General features: G+C 42.9%; 1 long non-coding RNA gene across 1 annotated transcript in view; it reads right to left on the reverse strand.

The window, feature by feature from the left end:
• Positions 1-14,629, reverse strand: part of LOC150001327 (uncharacterized) — a 57,961-nt gene extending 43,332 nt beyond the window's left edge. Inside the window, exon 1 of the long non-coding RNA XR_016513020.1 lies at positions 14,115-14,629. This is a non-coding gene — a long non-coding RNA (uncharacterized LOC150001327). The remainder of the gene's footprint in view (positions 1-14,114) is intronic.
• Positions 14,630-27,135: the final 12,506 nt, after the last annotated feature.

Raw genomic sequence — 27,135 nt, forward strand, 5'->3', positions numbered from 1 at the left:
TCCTCACATGTCCTTCTCACTTTTGCCCCTGGGGGTGCTGCTGGAGGCGATCTCACCACAGGTGTGGTATGGTCTCCAGCAGAGGTCTGTAATCCTTCTAGTGTTGCTGTCCCATGCCCTCCATTCCCTCACTCTCCTTGGGTCACTGAACCTCGCTTCCCCCTCTATCCTCGCTCGGTAGCTTACCTTGATCTTGTCTTCTTTACAGTGCACATAGAGGTCCCTCTTATGAATACCACTCCCTTTTCCTGGACAGACAGGGGTAGATTGTCTGCAAAGATGGCCACCAACAGTCCCTCTCATTCCTGTACACGCATGTTGCTCCTCCCACTAAAGATGTAGTCAGTTTCCTTCCCCTTGAATCAAAACTGGCTGATGACTTGCCTTGGCCAATAGAAAAATGGCAGAAGTGATGTTGTATGACTTCTGGCTCTAGACCTTCAGAGGTCCTGCAACTTTCATTTTTCCTTCCTGGGATCTAGCCGCCATGTAACGAAGTTTGGGCTAGACAACTGAATGGCAAAAGACCTCATGGGGAGAGAGAAAGAGAAAGGGATTGAGAGAGAGAAATTCAGCTGGACTCTAGTCATTCCACCACTCCATGTGAAGCACCAAACAAGTAACTGAAGCTACCCTGCATCTCCCAGGCCCATCAAAGCTTCCAGCATTAGTGATTCCCGCCAACACCCACTGAGCCCAACCAATGCATAGAAACATGAGAAATAAAAAGTTGATGTTGTTTTAAGCTCCTAAGTTTTGGAGTGGTTCATTATGCCAAAAATGACTGGAATTTGAACCCTCCTTCACCCCTAATGCCAGCCTAGCAAATATGGACTCATGTTTCAAGTCTTGGTTCAAGGGTCAACTCCTTATGAACTCTGTGTCCTTACCCTGCCCACTACAGTCCTATTTTCACTCCTCCTCTTCAAAATTACACAGTATTTTGTATTATAAACCATGTACTTATTCCTCCCAAAAGCTCTGGATATGGAGGACAGGGCTTTGATCTAATTCATTTTTGCCTGTGCTTAGCAAAGTACCTGGCATATTTAAATATTCAGTCATTGTTTTCTGAATGAATGAATGAATGAATGAATGCATGAATGAGAAAATTTAACAGATGATATCTACACACTCTTCTGGCTCCAAAAGTTAACCATAAAATCTAGCAATGCACAGGAAAGTCGACATAAATGATTTCTCATACTAAAGTGAAACAATGAAAGATGGCAGACTACACAGAAGAGTTTCAGAGTCCAGAAATTAAATTCCTCATTTAAAGGCACTGTTTGAACCAAAGCAAACCAATTAACAAACGTGCACTAAGCACAGTTTGTGACAAGGTGTAAGATTTAGTCACCCTTCAAGGAGCCACCGGCTTAGCCAATGCTACGACTGTCCTTGCTTCCATGACCTGTGGTGGCCGTGAGCATGCGCAGACCTACAATACTTAAGCAGCTGATATTTATGAAGGCACCACAGATAAGGTACGTTAGGCCAAAGAGGCCAGTTATCTCCCTCAAGCCACACAGCTGAAACAAGGAAGAGGCAGGATTCAAATGCAAGCCCGTCAGACACTCAGCCAGAGCACTGCTTTACCCGGTTTGGGCAAAAGCACAAAAGGTGAGAGAAGACCAGAACCCCCTCCGGTCGCGCAGCCAGGCAAGCAATGAGGAAAGCTGTGTCTTTTGGCAAACGGCCTTGTCTAATAACAGCAAAGACCTAAACAGAACCTCAGCCACGGTCTAGCACACACCTTCCCCCGCCCTCAGCACTGCATCGCCTTCTTAACGTCTGTGCACTCTGGTCCCTCTTTCATTTCTGCTCATTTCCATGCCACCTCCAGAGTTGTCTTCCTAAACACAGATCTGGGCCTCCTTTAAGTCCACAGCATAATGCCCAATGTCCTCCCCAACCTCACCCCAACATTCTTCTCTTGTGTTACCTCCATTCATTTTTAAGCACAGGGGTCAAGATGACTCACCATCTCCTGCCAGAGCTGTGGGTTAGTTTCAGGCCTCTATGCCTTTGCATGTGCTGCTGCCTCTTCCCAAATGCCCTGCTCTCCCCAGGAAACATGTAAACATCCTGCAGGCTCAGTTCAAACCTCCCCTCTGCTGCAAAGCCTTCTTACTCTCCCAAGCAAAATTGCACACTTCTGCATTCATAGACGTCATACACCGCTCGATCGCTATACGTACATTTGTACATATCTCTCGTCAAATCTCAGGGCATATTTGTGCCTTACCCAAGCCCGTCCTCACCCCTAGCACCTAGCACAATTTCTGACAGCCACTGTGTTCTCCATATGCTTGCTGAATGCAGGAAAACATATTCTCCTGACCCACATCCCTGGCTTGCTGGAGGAATACAGCGTCTACAGTCTCAATGCTTATCTTTTCCTCATAATAGAAAGCATGATATTTCTTAATAATAATCTTTCTCAAAAACGTTTTTTTCTTCAGAAAGAGCTCTTGCAAATCCCAAGACCATTCCCTATAGCAAACGTCTGACATGCCATTTGTGAAGCCGAGATAAATACATTGTCGCTGTTTGATTTTCTGGCACAAGTGCCACCATGTGGCACAGACTTCCCATTTCTTCCATTTGTCCTCATGACAGCTCCCGCGGGAAGCAGCCTTGTGCCTTTGGGCACGCTCTGCATTTCCATCTTCGTCAGTGACGCTGCGCCTGCCCAGAACAGTGCACAGCAGGGACTTTAAGAAACTTGAAGGTTTTCTGAGCCTTCCATTTTTCTCCTGCTCTGAAAGATGCTTTCAGTTAATGATACCACAAAATTCAAAGAGGCAAACACACGCAGAGCTCGCCCATGAGGTGCATGACGCACCGTGCTGCTGAACGGCCTGTTTCGGAAGACACCTCACTGCGCTCACCTGCAACGGGTTGCTGTTTTTGTGGTTTTACCAGTCTCAGGTACATTTCAGGATCACCCAAGTGTTTAATGGCATGGAGTCAGACAACCCCTTTAAAACGTTGTACAACTCCATTGGCAAGGGCAGCAGGGCCCACAGAGGATGCCCCTTAAAAGGCCAAATCACCCTGCAACTGCGACCATTACATAGAGCAGTGCGGGGAGGGGCTGGGGGAACCTCAAGAGTGCCAGCTGCCCTTCGCCGGTGGAAGGGGTATCATGTTATCTCTGTGTATGGAAAGCTAATACTGGAAGTCTAACAGAGATTATCTTTCTGAATTTTTATTGTTGATTCATTATCTGATTCCTTGAAAGGCTTATCCTGACTTGTTGACAGTCTGCTCTAGAGCCTAGCAAAGGCCCAGAAGGTGCTAGTGAGTATATGAAGAAACATATTTCAGAATGACTTGCTCTTTCAGTGCTAAGCTTTTACAGTCTGCACACTCTGCCCACCTCTTCCACCAGGGAGAGAACCAAATCACTGAGCACTCAATCCAAAGGAACTTTCTCATTAGCTTAACAAATGCATAAATTAGCACACCTAGGATATAGCCGCACTAGCTTTCAGCAGATGGTAGGGTAGTACTTTATAGAAAAAGCACAGGCTTTAGAGAAAGGCTTGGATGTAAACCTCTATATATAACCTTGAAATACTACAGATAACTAAAAGCATATGAGAAAAATTTATAAACACCTTTTTGCCAATAAATTTGTAAACAGGTGAAATAGGTGAATTCTTAGAATGTATCTTTCTAAATTTGACCCAAGAAGAAAAAGAAAACGTAAGTAATTGTATGCCTATCAAAGTAATTAAATGAATGGTTTGATTTCTTCCCACAAACATCAGGATAGTGATGATCTCTAGGTTTGGGGGAAGTAGGGGATGGACGAGGGGTCATACACAAAGAACGTCATAGGTATTACTAATATCCTATTTCCTTTTCTGGTCAAAATGCACTTATTTATTTATGTTTGACTTTAAGTTTTGTTTTCCAATTAAGTTAACATACAAGACCATATTAGTTTCAGGCGTACAACCCAGGGATTAAACATTACATAACTTACTAAGTAATCGCCTCGATAAATCTAGCACACATCTGGCACCATACACAGGTATCACTATATTATTGACTGTATTCCTTGTGCTGTACTTTACATCCCCATGACTATTCTAAAACTACCAATTTGTACTTAATCCCTTCACCTTTTTTGCCTACCCCGTCAACCACCTCCCTTCTGGCAACCATCAAAACATTCTCTGTATCTGTGAGCTAATGTCCTGTTTCTTAAGCTAGTGTAAAAAATGTGGCTGTGCTTTTTATTATTATTTATATTTAGAAAATACATTAGATGTATTCTGTAGTTTGCATTATGTATATTTTTTATTGTTGACCTTCATTTTTACTTAATTTTAGTGATCTTTTAAGCGAATAAACCAAAAGGAACTTTACACAACAAATATTTTACACAAATGTAAATTAAGCATGCACATCTACTTCATAATTAAGCAAAATAAAATTTTAAGCATAACATTTTAAAGGTTATTGAAGAGTGAGACAATGAACCCAAAACAGAAATAACAGGAACAAAAGAAACACCATTTCATGAAGCTTCAGTAGGTCTTGTCTTCCAACCTACTGGTTAAGGCCTGAGTTTCAGAAATCCTACCATCCTTGCTAAACAGAAACATTCAATTTGGCTGTATAATGTATTGTAAATCCACATAACAGAATATCACTCTTTCAAAATAATGGAATCAATACATCACACACACACACACACACACATCATATCGTGTTTTTAAATATTATGTGTACTAAGTCAAAAGTCGCATTCTACCTTTCTATAAGCTAGATAATCTAATACATATGTTAGCCTAGCACTCTCCTCAAGGCAGATTTCAGTATTAGCAGTACTAGAAAGGACTCATATGAAGAATTTACCATACAAAGGGCTATCCTTGAAACTGAAACTATGATATAATCAGAACTGTTGTACCATATTAATAACATGGTTTTACACATAATTACACACAAGTTTCCACGGATGATTCCCCAGGACTATTGCTGCACTTTGATGTTAATGTGTTGGGTTGGCCTAAAAGTTTGTTTGGTTTATTCCATAGGATGGCTCTAGTAGCACTTAGTTATCTTTAACTTCATTCAAAACAATTCTGTTAGATTTTATTGTGACAGCTATAATATCAACATGCATTTAAAAAACTTATAGAAATTGGTGAATTTTTGTGTAGCCATTTTAACCTTGAAGATGGAAGAAAATATGCAATGTTTTTGGCATATTATACTTTATTATTTCAAGAAAGTTAAAAACACTACTGAAATGCAAAAAAAAGATTTGTGTAGTGTATGGAGAAGGTGCTGTGACTGATTGAACGTGTCAAAAGTGATTTGCGAAGTTTCATGCTAGAGATTTCTTGCTGAATGATGCTCCACAGTCAGGTAGACCAGTTGAAGTTGATAGCGATCAAATCAAGGTAGTAACTGAGAACAATCAACATTATACAATTGGGAGATAACCAATATACTCAAATTTTTCAAATAAAGTTATTGGTGGAAATATAAAATATCTTATATTTTATGGAAAATACCATACAAAAAATTTGGCCAACCCAATAGTATTGGAAAACACCAATGACTTTAACAGTCAAGAATATTTAGTGAGGTCCTTACCATACCTAAATTAAAAAATAGAAAATAGTCTACTACAAGTATTAAAACACACATATAAGTTTGTCTGAGCTCTGTATCCAGAAGTAGAATTGCTGAGCCAAAAGTAATATGTTTTCAACTTGATTAGATTTTCTCAAATTGCTCTATGAAGTGTTTTTACCTATTTAAACTACCATTTAAGTGCATGAAGGTTTCTATTTCCTCCTGTCTTCAAAATAGTTTGTCAAAGTATAAAATGTTTACCACTCAGATAAGCATGAAATATTTCTATGCTTATTTTATTTGGCTTTCCAGATTTTTAGTGAGCATATTTTCATATGCTTACTATCTATATACAGTGGATGTGTGTTTGTGTGTGTGTGCAGCTGATTCTCATTATTAAACATATTTAAAATTATAAATACACTGCAGGCAATGGGATATCTGGTGAAGATAGAGGCACAGGTGAACACGCTTTGCCTCTGTGCAGAAGTACAGCAAAAATTACAACTAGATTACAAAACAAATATCACCCAGATTCATCAGAAAATCTAACTGTATGGTCAGACAACCAAAGATTTAAAGAAGTGTCATTCATCCAGACAGGTAGGAAGGGCAGAGATGTGGAGAGGCCCGGAGAGGTACAGAGAGGCAGCAGAATGGGTGGTCCCATATCTACATGTGCTGAATAAAAATTGGGAGTTCTACCTCAGGAGCGAGGGATTCCAGTCCCCAGTCAGACCACCCAGCCCAGAGTTCCAGCACCAGGAAGACAAGTTCCCATAACTTCTAGCTGTAAAAACCAGTGGGGATTAGAGTGGCAGAAGAAACTGCAGGACTCTCAAGATACTCCTCTTAAAGGGCCCACAATGGACTTAGGACTCACACAGACCACCCCCACCCCCCCGGGATTCAGCACCAGGGTAACAGCTGGAAGGGCACCACGGGCTTACAGGGAGAAGGGAAGAAAGTGAAATGACTGGCAAGGGGGCAAGTGCTGAGAGCTTCCTCCCAGGCAACCTCCAGAGGCCAGGCAGTGGCATTGTCCCCTCTCTGATGCCTTCCCCACACAGCCACAAAGAGATGAAACAAGTTGCCCTGCCCTGGTGACTATGTAAGGCTCTGCTCACACAATTTACAGGTGCCTTTTCTACAATAGGCCACGCTAGTAAGACAGGGAGTCAAAGAAGCTCTACCTAATGTATAGAAACAAACGCAGAAAAGCTGCCAAATTGAGGAGACAAAGAAACATGTCCCAATGAAATAACAGAATAAAGGTACAGAAAAAGAACTAAATGAAATGGAGATAAGCAACCTATCAGATGCAGAGCTCAAAACACTTGTTATCAGGATGCTCAAAGAAATCACTGGGTACTGCAACAGCATAAAAAAGACCCATGGAGAAATGGAAGTTTCATTAGGTGAAATAATCAAAAATTGACAAGGAACCAACAGTGGAGGGGATGAAGCCAAGATTCAAATCAATGATTTGGAACATAAGAGAGAAAAAAGCATTCAATCAAAATAGCAAGAAGAAAAAAGAATTTTAAAAAAATGAAGATAGAATAAGGAGCCTCTGGGACATTTCTAAATATGCCAACATCTGAATTATATGGGTGCCAAAAGGAGAAGAGAAAGAGCAAGAAATTGAAAACTTATTTGAAAAAATAATGGAAGAAAATTTCCCTAATCTGGTGAAGGAAATAGACATACAAGTCCAGGAAGCACAGAGAGTCCCCAACAAATCCCAAAGAGGACCGCACCAAGACACATCATAATTAAAATGCCAAAGGTTAAAGATAAAGAGAGAATCTTAAAAGCAGCAAGAGAAAAACAAAAAGTTACCTACAAAGGAGTTCCCATAAGACTATCAGCTGGTTTCTCAAAAGAAACTTTGCAGGTAAGAGGGGCTGGCAAGAACTATTCAAAGTGATGAAAAGCAATGACCTACAATCAAGAGTACTCTATCCAGCAAAGCTATCATTTAGAATGGAAGGGCAGGTAAAGTGCTTCCCAGACAAGGTAAAGCTAAAGGAGTTCATTATCGCCAAGCCATTATTACATGAACTGTTAAAGGGACTTACTTAAGAAAAATAAGAAGATCAAAACTATGAACATTAAAATGACAACAAACTCACAATTATCAACAACTGAATCTAAAAAAACAAACTAAGCAAACAAGCAAAACAGGAATAGAATCATAGATATGGACATCATTTGCAGGGTTATCAGCTAGGAGGGGGAAGGGGAGAATGGGGGAAAAGGTGCATGGATAAAGAAGTACAAATTGGTAGGTACAACATAGACAGGGGGATATTAAGAACAGTGTAGGAAATGGAGAAGTCAAAGAACTTACATGCATGGTCCATGAACAAGAACTAAGGGAGGAGATTGTTGGAGGAAATGGGGGTACCAGGTGGAGGGAGGTAAAGGGGGAATAGTTGGAAAACTGTAATAACATAATCAATAAAATATATTTTAAAATACACTGCAAACACTAAATTTTCAAATACTGAACCATTACTACTAAGGAAAATACACGGTTAGGTTTCTGTGTACCTCTGGTCACAACGTTTTCATCACCAATCAACACATAACTTTGTATTGAGTGTGTCTCTGTATAAAGATACCTTTTAAAATATATATTGTTGATATACCATATTAATATTGAATTGGCAGCCAATAGCACTGCACCACATGTCTGAATTCCCACGAGGTACATCACAGCCTTCTTGTACTTAGGAACACTAGACAGAATGTTCGCTACCAATTTAAACATGAAATCACGCACACACAAAAAGCACAAAAATGCAAAAAAAAATGTGGCACTAACTAGACCATGGAAAGGACACTTACAAACAGTATGAGAACTGAAACAAGAAGGCAGAGCATTACCTTGTTCAACCTGAGCTGAGAACATGTGCACTTGGCGACGCCCATTTCTCGGCTGCCCTGCATACTTCCTCGAATGCCCAGGAAAGCACTGTGAGTACTGATGTTGGAGGTAACAAGTAAATTTTAGCAAGGAGGCAATTTTGCAAATATTGAATTGTGAATAATGGGGATATATATATACTCATCTATTATTATATAATCACTTGCGAACTTTCCTATCATATTGATTATATTTTCTTAATTTGTACAAATTATTTTCTTAAGCCCGCTGGATGTTGATTGAGATTGCATATGAATCTATGGATCAATTTAGGGATAATTGATACTTTAACAATTCTGAGTCTTCTGACTTCCATACAAAGTATTTCTTCTTTTATTTGGTCCTACTTTAATTTTACCTAACAATATTTTCTATTTTTCATTGTATATATCTTACATATCTTTTGAAAGATTTACCTCTAAATATTTGGTAATTTTTGATGCTACTGTAAATAGTATTTTTTTAAATTTAAATTTCAGATTGTTTATTGCAATATATAAACCAATCATTGATTTTTGTATTCTGCCCCTTGATAAACTCAATTATTATTAGGCCTAGTAGCTCTTGCATAGATTCCATCACATTTCTGCATCAACAATCATGTCTCTGAATAAAGACAGATTTAATTGCTCCTTTACAATATAGATGCCTTTTATTTCTTTTTCTTACCCTGTTATACTGGCTAGAACCTCCAATACAATATTGAATATAAGTGGCAAGAACAGACAGATATATTTGTATTGGTCCTGATCTTTAGAGGGAAGCATTTGGTCCTTCATCAGTCACCCACCATCCTGTCTTACTAGTTCAGGAAACTACAGTAAGCCCTCCATGTCAGTGACAGGCTCGGTGAATTGAAGCGAAACGATGTATAACGAAACCAATTTTACCACAGGCTTGTTAATATAATCAAGAATTAAGTTCCTAGGCATGTCATCAACATTGTAACATAAGGATATTGAATGAAAGGACATTATTTGGGAACTTACTGTGTTCATTTTCCATGTTCTTTTCCGGCTGATGATCTGATAAATAGTTTTGAGCACTTCCTGCTAAGCATGAGGCTGTGGCAGATGTTGTGGGTACAGCTCAGAGCAGGTGCGTGGCTTGCAGTCCTCACCTGTGTGTAGCTGCAGGAATGCAAGGTGCTGACGGCTGTGTTAGGCAAGAGCAGCTGCATGGAGCACAGAGAAGGCACCTGGAGGCCTCCGAGGTTTCCAAGAGTAAGTGATAAATATGGGGAGACAAACAATGCACAGAAGCTGACCAGGGGAAGAGCCTGGGAGGAGAGGGCAGGGGCCAGAGCATATAACATGAGCCCAGAGACTTCGAAGACATTCTCTCGGAGGACAAAGTGAAGTTCGAAAGGGCTGCAGCATAGAGTAAAGGTAGAGCTGAAGGTGAGTAGGGACCCAGGGAGGGAAGCAGGGTCAGGCCTTACAAATCTTGATGAGAAATATGAATTTTTAAGACAACTACTATACCATATAGACATAATACTTACACAGCTGATTTCTTAATTTCTATGGAATTCTTAATTTTTTAAAAAATTCCTATGCAACAGAATGAATTTGAAGCTTTTCTAGCCTTCTAGAATATTTTCAATTCTCCTTGTTTAGGTTCTTGGAGTTTGCACCATTCTGGGACGCAAAGCAAGCGTTTGGAAGATGCAGGATTTTACTGGGAAGTCTCTGGGCAGGCATTGGGCACACAGGTTTCATCCACAGCATTTTGTCCTCTCTGCACCTCCAGAAAAGGATGGCCTTCCTTGTAGTTACTCTCAGAATTTACAGGCATAACCTTCCCCACCCATGGAAAGGTGGCAAAGAAACTTGGAGGATTTCTAGCCATTAATTCAGATTCACTAGTTCCAGCTTATTTTCATCCACCTGGAGACTCATCAGGGCCAAGTCTGGGTTTCTAACAATTTCTCACACAGGACAGAGCTGAAGTAAAAGGTATGAGGGGGAATTCTGCTGCTGACAGGGAAGTGCTTCAAGTGTGGGTCTCGGCAATGAACTATTCCCTCAAGGTTTAGGAGGCAATGATGAGACAGCGTGAAAACAGCAAATCTCTCAGACATGACAGTTCAGGCCCGAAGACCGATACAGAGGTCAGCTCATCCAGCCAATCAGCAGACATGGAACAGGGCAGGCTCCGTGCAAACACACGCATCAGAGTGATGGCCGCAGCTTTGCACTAAATCTGACACCAGTGCCAAGTGACCTGGAGTTCACTCCCCATGGCCACAGGCTTCAAAGGAGCTGCTTGTCTCCACTAAAAAGCTCAAGGAGACAATCTGGAGGAAATGTTGTGAGAGTGAATTTTTTTCCCTTAGAATCTGTTTAAGTTTGAATATGCTTTTTGTAGGAATGATACCGAACTCAGGTTCGACTGCCTGCTGCTTTGAAAGCAACACTCGAGAGACAAGTCAGTCTGTTCAAGGGCCGGCAGCCTGAGAAGACAGCAGACTCTGGTCCTTAACATCCCAGTGCAGGCAGGGGCATCATTAAGAAGAGGAGGAGGGAAAGCAGAACAAAGAAATTGCTGGGGGAGGGGTTGAAAGTTCTCTATGCATAAGTCAGCACAATTTATTCTGATGATTATCTTGATTATCTTAAAACTGGTCAAGCAGAGGTCTGGTGTTTATTGGTTGCAAATCAGCAAGTCTCCCGGAGCAGGAACGTGAGGTTGCTGGAGTCAGCTTCCTTTGAGGTTAGTTCCTTGAAACCTTTCACAAATATGCTGCTTATCCACAGGTTACATATTAGTTAACAATTCATCTTTTTACAAAAACACTTTTAACAGAAACAATGTTAAAAGAATGGAGGGGTGGGTTATAGGAATAATGAATAAAGTTATTAATTAATCATATTTGCAACAGAGTAAAAAGCTTCCACTTTAATTATGACTAGGTTTCATGTAGCTTAAACACAATCAGAAAGCTAAATGAGTTTAGATTATTCCTCTCATATTTTCCTTACACAATCACATCTGTGACTTTTTTAACTTGTAAAAAATAGCAATTTGTGACAAGTTATATATGTTTTGTGTATATATAAATATAACATATGTAGAAGTAAACATACACATATGTCGGAGTCGGCAGCCGTCCGTCTCGAGAGACGATGGTGTAGCTTCTTAAGAGTCTATCTGCACCGCCGAGAATGGCTGTGCAGTCCGACTCGGGAGTGACACGGTATCTGTCTCCTCCCGTGTTGAATCGACATCTTGCGATGACGCTGGAGTGTCCTCTCCAGTGAAGCTGAAGCTACAGAGCCTGGGCAGGGTGATATGGAGGGTCTGCTGTTGCCCATGCAGCAGACCCCCCCTCTCTTCGCAGCTGAAGGATCCAAGGGAAAGACGGAGTCAATACAGCTTGGCTTCAGGTGCGCCGCAGGAGTTGCCGGTGTTGACTACAACGTCAAACCGCCTTAGGGACTCCGGCTCCGGATTTTCTGTCGGGGGTTTACTCCCTTAGCCTTTCCCCTGAAGAGGTATGCCGCAAGGCAGCGGAGGTTTTTTGGAGTCAGAGTTTTCCTTCTCTGATGTGCCCTGACTGGAAGATCGAACCAGCGACACTTAGCTCGCAGGCTGACGCTCAATCCACTGAGCCAAACCAGCCAGGGCTGATACACATATGTACCTATATACAAATAGGTGTGCATATCTATATACGTGTGTGTATACACACATATGTGTACTTTACATAAGATTATAACATGTAAAGAAAAGCCTATACCCACCCATCCCCATCCATGATCATAAATGGTTCAGCTGTGAAAACCCACAAGACCTTCCTCTCCTAATAGTGTTTGCAGAACGTTTCCCCTGTGAAAATGGATGCCTTAGAAAAGATTGTTGTATTGTTCTGTTAGCAGGTGCTTTAAAAATTATTTTTGTAATGTTTTTATTATAACATGTTTATTGTAAATTTATAATAAAGCAACAATAATCAAAAGAATGAGGATAACTATTGCCTTAAATCCTGCCATTCAGCAATACTTAGTATTAACTTGTATACAGATGAATGATTATGTTCTACATGTTGCAACCTTTTCTTTCTTTCTCACTGGATCAATGAACACCTTCCCATGCAATTATAAAATTTCTACAGCCTTGCTATTCAAAATGTGGTCCAAGGATCATCACCTGGGAGCTTGCTGGACATGCAAAATCTGAGACCCACCTCCTGGATCTAATCTTAATTTAAACAAGATCCCCAAGTGATTCGTGAGCACATTAAAGTATGAGAAGTGGTATCTACCATGGCCTTTTTAATGGCTGACAAGTGTACCGTTGTATGTTTTGCCACAGGGCTAGAATTTAATCATTTAATTCTAACCAGTGTTAGGAGAGGTTATTATCCGTCTAGATGGCCAGCAACCATCTCCTAGAAATCCTTGTTAGAGCGGTTCTTGTTGCCCTTGGGTAACAGAGACAATTCCTGCTGGGAGAGGTTGTGGGAAAATCAAAGTCTGAGCCTAAGGCTACACTGGAAAAGTATCTTGTAAATGACGGTTCTCAGAATGGTTAAAAAAAATATTTACTATGTTATGGTAACAGATGCTTCCAAACAAAGAGAACAGGAAGTTGATGCCTTCTCTGTCTGCCATTCAGCAGGGCTGAATGTGGGCCATTAAATTTGCCTACAAACTTTGTTGAAGAGCCCAGCGAGCAGCAGATGAAAATTACAGAGTGGCTCCCAGGCACTTCAGTGGGTAATCAGCTGAAATTGAGCTGTTTTACATATTCTTTGCTGATAATGCAAATGGAAGCTTTAAAGCAAATGGCTCTGAGTTACCACACATCCTACAAGCTGAGAAGGCCCATGTGGTCCACCCAGATGCTGCCACTGCACCCCAAGCCCTGCCACAGAATGGATTCCCATGGCTATCAGCCACAGGATGCACCGACCTGTCTGCGCTGCACCGTAACAAACGGCCAGGCTGGGGTAGAGGGTTGCGGCACCGGGCCAATTATTCGGATAACTTAGGTGTCAGGAAGTAAAAGCAGCTCTAGCAAAAAGCCGGGGTCTGTCTAAAATCTCTGTTCCTTCACACCAGCCTCAGCTTTCCTTGAAAGGTGAGTTCCCTTGTGCCGTCCAGGAGAAAAGGACTCAGGGTTAAAGTACAGAAGACAGGACTTTCGGTCTAAACTGTCCTCAGGCTTGTAGGTACCCCAAGATCATCAACCAGAGCAGAAAGCAGCTGTAGGGATTAGTGACTGGGGGAAAGTTGGCTGTTTCTAGGTTCTGAATGAGACACCTGGGGAAAAACCTCACTTTGGGACTTGCTAAGAGCCCAAGAGAAGGAGCGGTGGAAAGGAAGATGGCACTGGATTCTAATGTCAGCTCACTGTGTTCCAGCTATGTGGCTGACTCTCTGACCCTTACCTTCTATGAAATAAGATAACAATACTTGTGAAGTGTCACTAGGGACATGGCAGGTATTTGATAAACGCTCTTTTCCCTCCTCCATCCCCTGCAAATGAACCAAACTTCTCCCTCTCTTTAGTTACTCTCCCTCCTACTCCACCCTCCGGCCTCCCACCATTTCACCAAATCCCAACTGCATACCTCTCAGCCACACCGAATCCCACTTAGTTTCATGAACACGCCATGCTGGCTGGCTCTGGCTTCTGGACCTTGACATATCATTTTCTCTCTGGGAAACATTTTCTCATTTCTACTCCTTTAACTGAATAGCTCCCGCTCATCCTTCAGGTGTGAAGATGGACGTGAGTTTCTCCAGAAAGCCTTCAGTCAATGTTAGGGAGTCTTCAGCTCCCCTAGCACTTCCATTTGACAGCTTCGAGCTGTGGGAAGCTCCAAAGGCACCTGTTGGCTCTGTACATGTAGTTCTTCTTTGTTTCTAAAACCCATCAGTGAACTAGTGCCCACAAAGACAGCCGCTGCTCCTTGGGCATTGTTGATCTCTCCTTCTCTGTAAAGCTGTGAAGAAATCAAAGACTATTCCTTCCGCATGCTATAGAATCACTAACAGAAAATAACAAAGTTTAAGCAAGTGGAATCCAGGCCACTGAAAAATAATCTTGAGCCTGTTCACCTCTATTAAGTCCAAACCCATCCTATGAGTCACCATCTTAAAAATCTAACACATTAAAATTCCAGTTTATGCTCACAGTCCTCAGAACCTATTTTGATCCCTTGGTTAATGTACAATTGTTTGAACAATAAAAACTAATTTTTTTAAATTCACAATAGAGCTTTGTGTGAGCAAATGCATGTGCCTTTTATTCAAACGTAAATAGCCCCACTTGGTTATGAATGAAATCAGTGTTTATTGTACTAATAATACACACACATGAATTAAACATACCTAGAGTTCAACAAGATTTATTCTCCACCTCCCACCCCAATGCCTCTCCCTTTCTCATCATCTGCTTCAAAATAATATTTAGAAATAAATTATGGATTTGGAAGAAAAAAGGGTGAGCAATACAGTTATATCTGTTGTAATCTTAGCAAATATGAGTAAAGCCTACTTAGACATTAAATCTTCAGTCTCCAATCCTCTGCCTGTGTACTGATTTCATATCACACTCAGTGCCTCTTGCTTATGGGAAGTTAGGGGAAAAGTAATGCAGCTTCTGGTACATCTGCTTTCTTTAATGAAAACCTTGACTTTCACCATGGGCAGTGTGGCTCAGTTGGTTGGGTGTCATCCTGCAAACTGACAGGTCGCAGGTTTAATTCCTGGTCAGGCACATGCCTAAGTTGCGGGTTCGGTCCCCAGTTGGGGCACATACAAAAGGCAACTGGTCAATGTTTCTCTTCTCTCTCTCCCTCCCTTTCCCTCTCTCTAAATCCTTTTCCCCTTCCTCTCTCTCTAAAAGCAATGAGAAAACTGTCCTCAGGTAAAGGGGGAAAAAGCCCCTCAGCCTTCTAAATAATGAAGGTCCCATTCTAGCTATGATATCAATGACTTACCTTTACAATTTATAATAATAATATATATCACTTATTAGATGATTCCCATGTGTTAGGCATGCTCACGCTTATAGCAACTCTATCAGGTAGTTATCATCCCCGTTCTAAGAAAGCAGAACCCAAGTCTTACCTAGGTGAGGTACCATGTCCATGGTCACAGCTACTAAATGGAGAAGCCTAGGCTAGAATCCAGTCCTTTTTCTTTCTGTAAAATGAGTAGAGAGAGTAAAACCACAAAAATCATCCCCAACATTACTGGACTGTTTTTCACAAAGAACAATCATAGATTTCCTTCAAGTTTCTATTTGTCTTGGGCTCTCAAGCTAACTCCTTCACAGATAAAGTTGAGTGATCATGAAAAAGCTGCCTTTGTTGAGCGTCGGCCTTCGAGCCAAGTGTTGCTGGTTCGATTCCCAGTCAGGGCACATGACTAGGTTACAGGTCAGGTCCCCAGTTGGGGGTGCAAGTGAGAGGCAACCACACAGTGATGTTTCTCTCCCTCTCTTTCCCCTTTCCCCTCTCTCTAAACATAAAACAAACAAACAAACAAATAAATAATTTTAAAAATAGTAATATAAAAAGAAAAAGCTACCTTTGGCCAAGATTCCCACATCCCTTGCAAAATGGGGTTATGAGAACTAAAGTAGTGGGAGGTTATGGTATGAACTCTGAGGTAGGAAATTTGGAAAAATTCAAAGATTAGAAATTTGGAGTACAGGATTCCAGGTATAAAATTCAAAGAGAGGTTACGACCACAGTCTCCCTTTCCTGACTTACAAATCTCTTGAAACCACAAAGCACTAATATGTTATCATAAGGAGCTGTACTTCTGAGAAGTACAAGAAACCTGCTATTCATGTCTTCATCAGTGATGCACTTGGCATCCAAAGGAATACAGTAGTCCCTCTCTATATCGTGGTTCACTTATTGCAGCCTCAGTGTATCGCAGGATTTTTTAAAATATTATATTTAATTATTTATTGCGAATTTTTCGCTATATCATGGGGTTTTACGGTACTATACTATACAATAAATACTAAAATAAATGTAAGGTTCTTACTTTGCAGATTTTCACCTATCGCGGGGGCGTCTAGAACGTAATACCCCCAGTAAGTGAGGGATCACTGTAGTGTTGCGCTGTGGCCAGACAAAAAGGTGTTTCTGGTAGAGCACATGATTCTCAAATCAAATGAAACTAAAAATATAGCAATTAAGTCCAGCTAAGTTAACAGCTAGTACAAGTTTCTAATGTGCATATCACTTGGTAATACAGACCCTGTCCTGGTATCCAAGGCTGAAGGTGGAGTAAGGAGGACTGAATTAGTACTCCTTCTGCCCAAGTCCTTGCTTTTCAATGCCTAAAACAGAAGGAGACAGGTGCATTTCCTTCTACTTAGAGGGTAAGAAGACAAGTAGAGCTGATAGGGTTCCAGATGACTCCTTAGCTACATTAATATGAGAGGAGAACATTCCTCTCATCCAAGGTCATGGTAAATATCAAAAGCTGAGGGGCAAGAATTGCTGAATGGGAGGGCCAGGCACAAGTTTCCAAAAGCAGAGTCTGGGAGGAAAGGAAGTATCCTCAAATAAATGGGGCCAGAAGCCCAGATGAAGTCATCAGGAGTCAATCATCTAAGAACCAAGATCAAAGAGTTTGGGAGTGAACAAGGGGGTGGGGGGAGGGCATTTGAATAATTCTCAAGAGCAAGAGCTGCTCTTTGAGACCCTTAAAGCATCAATAAACAGAGCAAAGAGAACGTGAGACAGCCCATGAAATTAATGCTGGAGAGGCTCAACAACTGTCATCACAGTGGGTGACATTCACTGTGCATTTACAGTATTCCCTCACTTATCGTGGGTATTACATTTGACACACACACACACATACCTGCAATAGGTGAAAATCCGTGAAGTAGAAACCTTATATTTATTTTAGTATTTATATATATTTTAAGGTTTTATAAACCCTTCCCACACACTTATAAACCATTCCCAGTCCCTTATTAACCTTTCCCACTCCCTTATTAACATTTTCCACACTTTTTTAAACACTACTTATGTTCTTAAACATATTCTACACTCTTAAACCTATGTAACTTTAACAACATATGTATACAGTACCGCAAAATCCCGCGATATAGCGAAAAATCCGCGATAAATAATTAAATATAAAAATTTTAAAACCCCGTGATACAGTGAAGCCGCGATAAGTGAACCGCGATATAGAAAGGGACTGCCGTACTTCATGCCAACCTTGGGCTAAGTGCTCTGAAAGTAACATCTCATTTAATCATCACAAACCCTGTAAGAGGAAGCTGGCCTCAGAACTCGTACTTTGAACCATTCTGCTGCTACCTAAAGAACCTCATGCCTCCCTGAGACCAGGACGTGTCCTCCTTTGATGGGAGCCACTGTTCTGAACCAAATAAGGGACTAATCCTAGAACCTCCTTCAGCTGCTATGACGAACGGTTTTACAGATGCTGTGCTCTGCAGGGGTGACCACGCTCTAATTGTCCTGTGAAAGAACAGCACCCAGCTGTGAGCTACAGGAACGCAAAATCTCCACTGAGTAACTGAAAGCCTCCACTGAATCCAACTGGAAGGCAGGGAAATCTTTTTGGTGTTTAAAAATAAGATCAAAAAAATAATAATAATAAAATAAAATAAAAATAAAAATAAGATCAAGCCTTGGCTGATGGGGGAGCTCAGCTCATTGGAAATGTTGTCTGTAAACTGAAAGGTCATAGATTCAGTTCCCAGTCAGGGTATAAACCTAGGTTGTAGGGTCAGTCCCTAGCTGGGGGCACTTGTGAGAGGTCAATGTTTCTCTCTCGCATTGATGTTTCTTCCCGTCTTTCTTCCTTTCCCTTCTCCTCTTTCTAAAAATCAATAAGCATGTCCTCAGGTGAGGATAAAATAAATAAATAAAAATAAAAATAAGATCAAATCAGGAAGCATGGGAAAAGCAGACTCAAGATCCCCAAAAAGTACTTGTTGTAACATCTTCAAAATACCTCATCTTCCAGTTTGAGGACACATTGAAAAAGTGATGTTCATGTTTTCATGTTCTGAGGAATCTGGTCTGCTACTCCACAAAATTTTAATCCATCAGGATTTTTTTACTTTACTATCTTCTCTCACTGTTCAGCATTCACCCTTGTTCTCTCCCCGCTTTCCCCTTAAGATCGCCCACCACCCACATTCTTGTTCTCCAACATTCCCATGGGTCCAAGAAAGTATTCAGCATGCTGGTCTGCATTCTATTTCTTCCAAAATAAAATATTTATAGGCCACTGTCTCAGAGTAGGATCCCTAGTAGCAGAGCTGGAGACAAGGATTCTCATAGAGGGGATTTACCAGGGGTAGGCTTTCCGATGGGGAACGAGAAAAACTGGAGCGGTGGTGGGGGTGGGGGTGGGGACAGAGCAAGGAGCTGAGCAAGTGTGTGATTTCCGCAGGAGTCTGGCTTCCGCCTGGTCCCGCAGAGGGCTCTGGAACAAAAAACGCACCCCAGAGCCAGTCCCCATGTGAGCAAGGACACCAGTCTTCTGTCCCCCACGTCTGTTAGTTCTTGGCTATGTGCAAGGAAGCAGGGCATGAGGAAGGGCATTACCTCTTAGGGAGGCAGCCTATATTTGACCTGGGGCAGTTCTCCTAAGAAAAGGAACAGCTCTATCTTGACTGCTTTCCTTTTTTAAAAAAAATTCATATTTACTGTATTCTTTTCCATTACCATTTAGTCCCCCTTATGCCTCCCTCCCCCCAGCAATCAGACACTGTTCTTCGTGTCCGTGAGTCTATTTTCCTTTTTGCTCAATCCCTCCACCCCCTAACCTCCCCTCGCCCCACTAGCTGTCATCTGCTCTCCATCTGAGTCTGTCTCTATTTTGCTTGTGAGTTCAGTTTGTTCATTAGATCCCACACATGACTGAAATCATATGGTATTTGTCTTGCTCTGACATTTTCATAGTTGTATTAATTCTGTGCTGTGTTCCCAGAGGGAGGGGTTTCACACTTCCAATCACTTACTATAGGCTGTTTAAAGGAAGCACAAATCTTGTTTCAGTGATTCAAGAATATAGCATTTCTCAGTAACCTGTCAAGCTATTTACTGGGGTTATGCTTTTTTGTAAAATCTCTGTTTTAAAATTTTTATAGAGAACAACCAAATCTCTCCTGACTAGAAGAACTGCAACACATAAAAGCCTCTGCAGTTCCTTTGCATCTTGTATTATGTCTGTCCTCTCACAAGATGTAATTTGTTCTGCTTCTTCTGACTTTGACACCAACAGAAATGCAGCCTATTTGTGGAGATGGCAAAGATATGGTAGCCATTAAATCTGAGGCTTTTCCTTTCCTTATCTGTGATAGGAATGAAACTGATTATCTTCTACTTCCAAATGACATGTGCTGATGAGAAAAAGAATTAATTCCTGGCTGGTGCCACTGTCTGTGTGGAGTTTGTACCTTCTGCCCATTGCTGCGTGAATTTTCTGTGGGTACCCTGGTTTCCTGCCACATCCCAAAGCTGTGCAGGGGAGGGGAATAGGCGTGTCTAAATTGTCCCAGTCTGAGTGTGTGCAGGTGTGAGTGGCCCTGTGATAGGGGGACATCCTACCCAGGGCGGGACCCCCTTGCACCCTGAGCTGCCAGGAAAGGTAGACTCCCGCTGCCCATGAACCTACCCTGAACTGAAATAAGCAGTTGGAAAAGATCACCTTGTTTTTTATTAGTCTTCCTTAAAATATGTGTAGCTCATGTTTATTTCAATGTTTAATAATAAAAGTGTTTGGGGACTTTTTCTGGAAGTCAGGTGAAATTCTGTGACCAGAAATATGCTGTAGGAACTTAACTCTTGCTTATATCAATTAGCATAAGGTAAACCTGGTTTCCTTACAGACGTCATTTTTGCTTAAAGTCACAGTTTTCAAGAATTTGTTGAGTATGTTAAGTGAGGACTCACTGTACTTGGGGCTCTAGTAGAAATTCTGATCCAAATGGCCTGGAGTGGGAACCTGGTATATAAAAGCTTCCTCTGCTGATTCTAACATGGTTGGGCTGAGAACCTTAGTCTGGTCCCTTGCTCTCATGCCCCCAGACCCCCACACCTAGCCACCCTCACATTCTCTGATCTCAGGCAAAGTGACTCATAGATACTTGTGAAAACCCAGCTGATGGAGATGTAGGCGAGGTCAGGTTTTTCTCCTGAAGAGAACTCTGGAAGTCTAGGCCTCTGTGGCCACAGCCCCTGAGGCAGAGCTTGAAACACACCCAGCGAGAACCCTCAGTTCCTGGTCTGGCTCAACACTCCCCCCTTTGCTGCACTCTCCGCTGGCTACTCCAGCTGTGGCGATGACCCGCAGCAGCCGTGACGAGGTACGCCTGCTCTGAAGTGCAAGGTGAGGTTGTCCAGTAAGGAGAGATGCTGGAAATATCCCAGAAACACCAGCAGATCGATGCAGGCAGGCAGATGGCGGATGAAAAGTGGGCCAAACACTCTGTGGTTCAGAGCTGACTCCCTGCCTGTAATAGCAGCTTACCTAGGTATCTCGTCATCAGCATGATGATGGCCAGTTCGTGCCGTCTGTGTTTACTCTAGGCACCACGTGGGATCTGCCAAACTAAGAAGGTGGGAAGTTGTTGCCTTCTTAATCAATCCTGGGTAGTGCCATTTCCACAAATACAGTGATCCCTCACTGATCACAGGTATTACGCTCTAGACCTCCCCCACCTCCCCCGCGAAGTAGGAACCTTACATTTATTCTACACTCTGAAACCTACGTAACTTTAACAACATACATATACAGTACTGCAAAATCCCACAAAACAGTGAAAAGTCCACGATAAATGACTAAATATAATATATTTTTTAATCCCGCGATACAGTGAGGCTGCGATAAGTGAACCGCGATACAGAGAGGGACCACATACCTCTTCCTCCACCACCCTACCCGGGCCCCCAGACACGATTTGCATTCTTGGTCTAGAAAACTGGGAGACAATAGTAAAGAAGTTTTGGCCATTTGCTTTACACACACACACACACACACCCCCACACACCCCGCCAACATTCTCACTCTAGACAAATCACTATGGGAAGGCCTCTGCCAGCAAGTCATTGATTTTCCAGGGAAAACCTCTACATCCTGCTTCCATATTACCAGTATTGCAAATCAAAACTGATCAGGCTACCTGTTTCCCCCACACAAGTGATGGTACCGCATGTACTCACACACACATGTGCACATACACACACATGCCCACACATACCTCATAGGTCAGGCATATATCATTGTGCAGAACTGTTCTACGAGGGGCAGGAGGTGTTTAATGTTCCTGGCCCACCCACCCCCCATGCAAGGCCCACCCCCCTAAATGCAGGAAACAACCCAAACTCCCTCTCCTATTCCTCAGTGTTCCCAGATGCGGGCTGTACCACTGGCATGAGAACTGCTGGCTGGCTCTGTACTGGATCCTTGCTGTTATTCTTCAGTACAGTCATTCCAACCTTGGGGAGACTTCAAACCCCCTGATGCTTAGGTACCACCTCCAGAGATTCTGATGGAATTGGTGTGAACTGCATCTTAGGCATCAGGATTTTAAAAACTGCTTCCAGGTGATTCTAATGTGCAGTCAAGGTCAACCTTTCCAGGGCTGACTCCACAAGCCTGGGACTCCCAACGCAGCACCTGGCCAGCGTCTCCCGCTTCAGTATAAGGGCTGGCACAGAATAAAGCCAAAGCAGCTGCCCTGAGTCAGGATGAACTTTCCACTCCGTTCCCCAGGCCCTCAACACTCGATCTGACATCTACTTGGCTTTTCTGCACCATGTCCCCAGCTCCAGAGCCATGCATGGGCCAGCGAGAGAGAGGCTAACTGCTAACCGAAGCAGCCCTGGCTCCTTCTTTCTAGGAGATACCAGAAAAGAGGGAAGAAAAGCCGTCTATATCCTGCTGGCCAGAGAAAGAAAGAAAGAAGGAGGGACCCCTGGCTTGGGAGCGGGAGTCCTTAAGGGTGCCCTAGGCTTTCTGGGAGGGATCATCCCCAGCAATGATCTGCTTAATTATTCCGGCATTTAGCTATAATGAGTATCTCCTCTTTCCTGGACCCTGGGACACACCGCCCCTCTGCGGTTCTCATTTATTGGGCCAGAGTCTCCTGGGAAGCTTGTTTAGTAGGGCAATGGAGATAGGTGTCTCAGAAAAATTCAGTGTTGTTTGTTAAATCTCACTATCTAAAGGTCTTTTTGTTTTTGCTGTTGTTTTAGGAAGTGCAAAACTTGAATTCTATGGAAGTGAGCCAATCTTTTAAGAGGACAGGGGAGAGAACACACACACCTCTGGTTTGTTTTCAAGTCCATGTTCCCTCTTATTTGTAAATTATGCCAGAAATGTCAAAAAATGGGGTGGAGTGCAGTCTACATTTGCCAAGTTTCATAATGTAAATATTCCCACCATAGAATGTAAATATTCCTACCATCATTTTAATAACTAGCTGTCTTATCGCCATTCCCATCCTCTCAAATACATTCACAATGGGAAGCTCCCTAAGATCAACCAATTTATATCTCAAAGTCACATAATTTAAATGCTAGAACTGTACCCCATGAAAGGGCGGTGGAATGGATCTTGGGAAGAAAGATGTGCAGATTCTCTGAGAACAGGCCCCAGGAAGACTGGCAATGCTAGCCAGTCGTGGCTATGAACATGTGGAGAAGAGACAGAGGGGAAAGTGTGGAGGGAACTCACGATGCCACCCCCAGAGCAAGGTGCCCAGCTTCATTAAGGTCTCCCATTTACTTAGCCCTTTCCTTCTCATTAGAAATCCAAGAGGTGTGAACAAGGTATTTCAAAATAACCCAGGGAAGGAAACACAAAACTGAAGACAAAGCTACTGTGGGGGTCCAAAAGAACTGGGGACGACGCTTGCAGAGTCCCTGGGCAACATGGCATGACCACAGGGGATCCTCCTGTTCAGCTGCATGGGTGCAGGGCTCATCTGGGAAGGGGATTTGAGCTGCACAGGGAAGTCTGGCCTTGGTGTGCAGATACCGACTTGGCGCTTGTTGGAGGCTATTTCTAAAGGTTCACTGCATTGCTATGCAGGTAACGTCTTTACAAAATGAGCCAGAAAGGGAGAGAGAAAATTCATACACTATTGCTTTAGGAGGTCAATACAGGTTTTATAGTAGTACATAACAAGCAGATATAGATGATAATACCAATAATACTATGCGCCAGGCACTGTTCTAGACATTTTTCATATACTGACATTTAATCCTCAGGACTATTTCATGAGGTAGGTGCTAGTTTTTTTTTTAATCCTACCCTGAGGGTATGTTTTCATTATTTTTGTTGTTCTTGTTTTGGTTTTGGGTTTTTGTTTGTTTTTCTTTTCTTTAGAGAGAGAGATACATTAACATGAGAGAGAAATGTCGATTGGTTGCCTTCCATATGCACCCTGACCTGGGATCGAACCTGCAACCTAGGTCTGTGCCCTGACCGGAATTGAACCTGTAACATTTTGGTGCATGGGACAATGCTCCAACCAGCTTCAGCCAGGGTGAAGGAGGTACTATTTGAAGCCATTTTACAAATGAGGAAACTGAGGCACAGAATGCTTAACTAACTTGCCCAATTCACATGCTAGTAAGTAGCAGATAAGATGGAAGCCTGGCAGTTTGGCTGAGAGTGTGGGCTCCACCAAGGATCAGGTCTCCTCTCTGAATCACTTAGCCCTGGACTTTGGACATTCTGAGTATGTGCATGTTTTCTGCATTTTCTTTTTCACTGTAACCTTCTCCAAAGTGAGACCCTGAGTGTCTGGCTCATCCAGAGTCCCCAAAGAAGTCAGTTCCTGACTCACCGTAGGGTCTTGCTGGGCAGAGGCACTGTTTGGTTGGGGCTTCCGGGCACTGACTGCTTTCTCCTTCCCGAGGAAGGAAGGAGGGTTTACACAAGGAGCAGGAGAAGAAATATTTATAATAATCCCCTAAGTGAAAGCAAATAGGCCACTAGGGTCAGTACCTCATAATGAGGTAAGAATAGAGGTTTCCAGATTGGTCCAGAGGGGGCAGATGTGTCCCTGTATGCAGAGCATCTGGGTGGGACTCCACATCCAAGGAATGCTCTGTTGAAAAGTGCTACTCCTGCTCCTACCTTCAGGGCCATCTCCCTGTGGAAGAAAATTAAAATATGATCCTGGAAATTAAGCTGGGAACTTTAAACTTACATACCCCACCTGCAACATTGGGTTATATGAGTATTTGTCGGGGGAGGGAAGGAGGGAGGGAGCCTTTCCTTCCATGCCTGGTGCCACTAGAGAACCTCACCACCAGTAACTCACACCAGAGAGAGATTTTCCTCCTGGACCACAGACCCCCTTTCCTCAGACCCCTGGGTCTCCTCAGCCGCTGCTTTTGAGACACTGGCTCCCCAAGACTTTATCTTTGACTTTGCCTCCCTTCACCCCATGTGATGTCCTGAATGCATGTGGCAGAAACCTCACAGGGGACTAGCGTGTGGCTGGGCCTCAAAGGTGTCACACCTTTGAGCCAGGGAGGAAGCAAGGCTTCAAGTTCTTTGCTCATAGCCCCATAGTCACACACTGGCCACCAGCACAGGACAGCAATGCAGCCTCTCCCACCCCTCACCCCACTCCACTCTCCGTGGTAAGGTCAGATCTGACATAACTCAGACTCACATCTGAGGATTTCTTCTTCCATGTGAGTCACATTTAAACCCCAAACAATATTTTCCCCTTGTTATATCAAAAAGAAAATTCTTTGTTTATAATGTCCTGGTCTTTTGTTTGTTTTGCCTTCCAAAAGAAGAAATAAAATATAAGTCCTTCATAATAATGTATTATCAAAGCCGCAATGATTTTTTTAAAGATTTTATTTATTTTTTAAATTTATTTTTAATTGTTGTTCTATTATAGTTGTCCCCTTTTTCCTGTTGCTCTCCCTGCCCCGCCTACCCTGCCCCTGTCCCACAGTCAGTCCCCGTTGTCCATGTCCATGGGTCATTTACACTAGTTTCTTGTCAAAGGTTTTTATGGACATATTTTCTAAAGAACGAGAAGGCATTACTGCATACCCAAAATCTTTCCTGACACCCCATCACAGAAAGGGCCTTGGGACCTGCAAATGTGAAATTATTATTGCACTTTTCCTACCATTCGGCTGAACTATTTCCTGCCTCTATCAAGGAATCCCATTACCCGATGAGTGCACTCCGCCATTGTTTCAAACAAGGGGAATATTCCTCGGGTCCGAATCTGCCACTGCTAACGTGCACCGATGGTCTAAGGCACAGCCCTGACTAGAGTGTCATGCAGAAACAGAAGTTGTAACAACTTAAAAGATAGCATGATTCATTTCTTGAACTTGTCTAGTGACTAATGTTATGAGAAATGCCCACAGAGCTGTGCTCAGCCCAGGAAAACTTTTTAATTAAAAAAGAGATTTTCAAAGCTCCCACCTTGGGATGGCCCACTTGGTTTAGGAATGGAAAGTTACTGGGCTAGCCAGGGTAAGACGCTCCACTCTAAGTTGGGATCCTTCGTGCTGTCAGGGGAAAGAAAAAATGCAAATGACTAAAAGTTTATAAGGTGCTTTATTAAGGCAGGCCTTGCGTTGTAATAGCAAGGGTCCCTGGCTTCTATCTAACAGGTCACTAGGTGTCTGAGGCTCAGTTTTCCCTTCTGCTACCAGGCAGGCATTACACCAAAAGTGCCTGGCACATCGCAGACACTTAAGTAATGACCAGGGAAGGAAGGAAGGAAGGGAAGAAGGAAGAAAGGAAGGGAGGGAGGGAGGGAGGATAGATTTTCAAATGCTACTGCAACTCAAAATAACACATGACCTCTCGCTCTACTCCCTTTCTAAAGCTGAACTACCTTCCATGAGAACGGGGCAGCGACACTGTCCTGAGAACAATAGATACATGTGGCCACTTCAATAAGATGCAGAGGGAAGAAGCATCTCAGATCATAAACCAGTTACAGGGAGAGTAAGTTATGGACCCACAGTCCCTCCTTCCCCAACTAGCATGATGGGGTTTAATGCCTTGTCCAAGTCCTTTCTGCTTTATCTCAGGTTGTGCCGAATTTCCCGCAGCCCCGAACTTCAGGCTGCTCTGCCCTTCCTGTGTCACGGCCAGACGGCCTTCTTGAAGAGCCCTTGGTCACGAGCAAAGCAATGACCTTGCTTCCTAATGCTCTAGAGCATCCCTGTTTAGGAGAAACCACCGCCTTCACAACCACCTACCTGCCCAGGCAGCGTCTCAGTCCTGCCTTCAGAAGCACCCTGACTAGGTAGGCCACGCCCCTCCCCACCTGCACCCCGGGATCAACCAGCAGAAGGGCCTGGCGGGTCTCAGCTTTCACCCCACTCCCTCGGATCCCTTGTGGACCCCGCAGTTCCTCTGCGATTGACTCACACATCCTTCTTTCAACATGATGAGACACGGGCAAAAAATTATGAATGTCTGAAAATTCATGGCCCTTTTCTGCTCCCCCTCAATTACGTGAAAGCCTGGTGGAGCCAGCATGGCATTCTCCACTCTCTTTCCACCTCCTCTCCCAACTTCATTGTGCACCCTGAGGCCAGGAGCAGAAGATGTGTAGAAGATATATGGAAAAGG

This window comes from Furipterus horrens, unplaced genomic scaffold, assembly GCF_987537825.1.
Source record: "Furipterus horrens unplaced genomic scaffold, mFurHor1.1.pri manual_scaffold_9, whole genome shotgun sequence".
Classification (NCBI taxonomy): Eukaryota; Metazoa; Chordata; class Mammalia; order Chiroptera; family Furipteridae; genus Furipterus; species Furipterus horrens.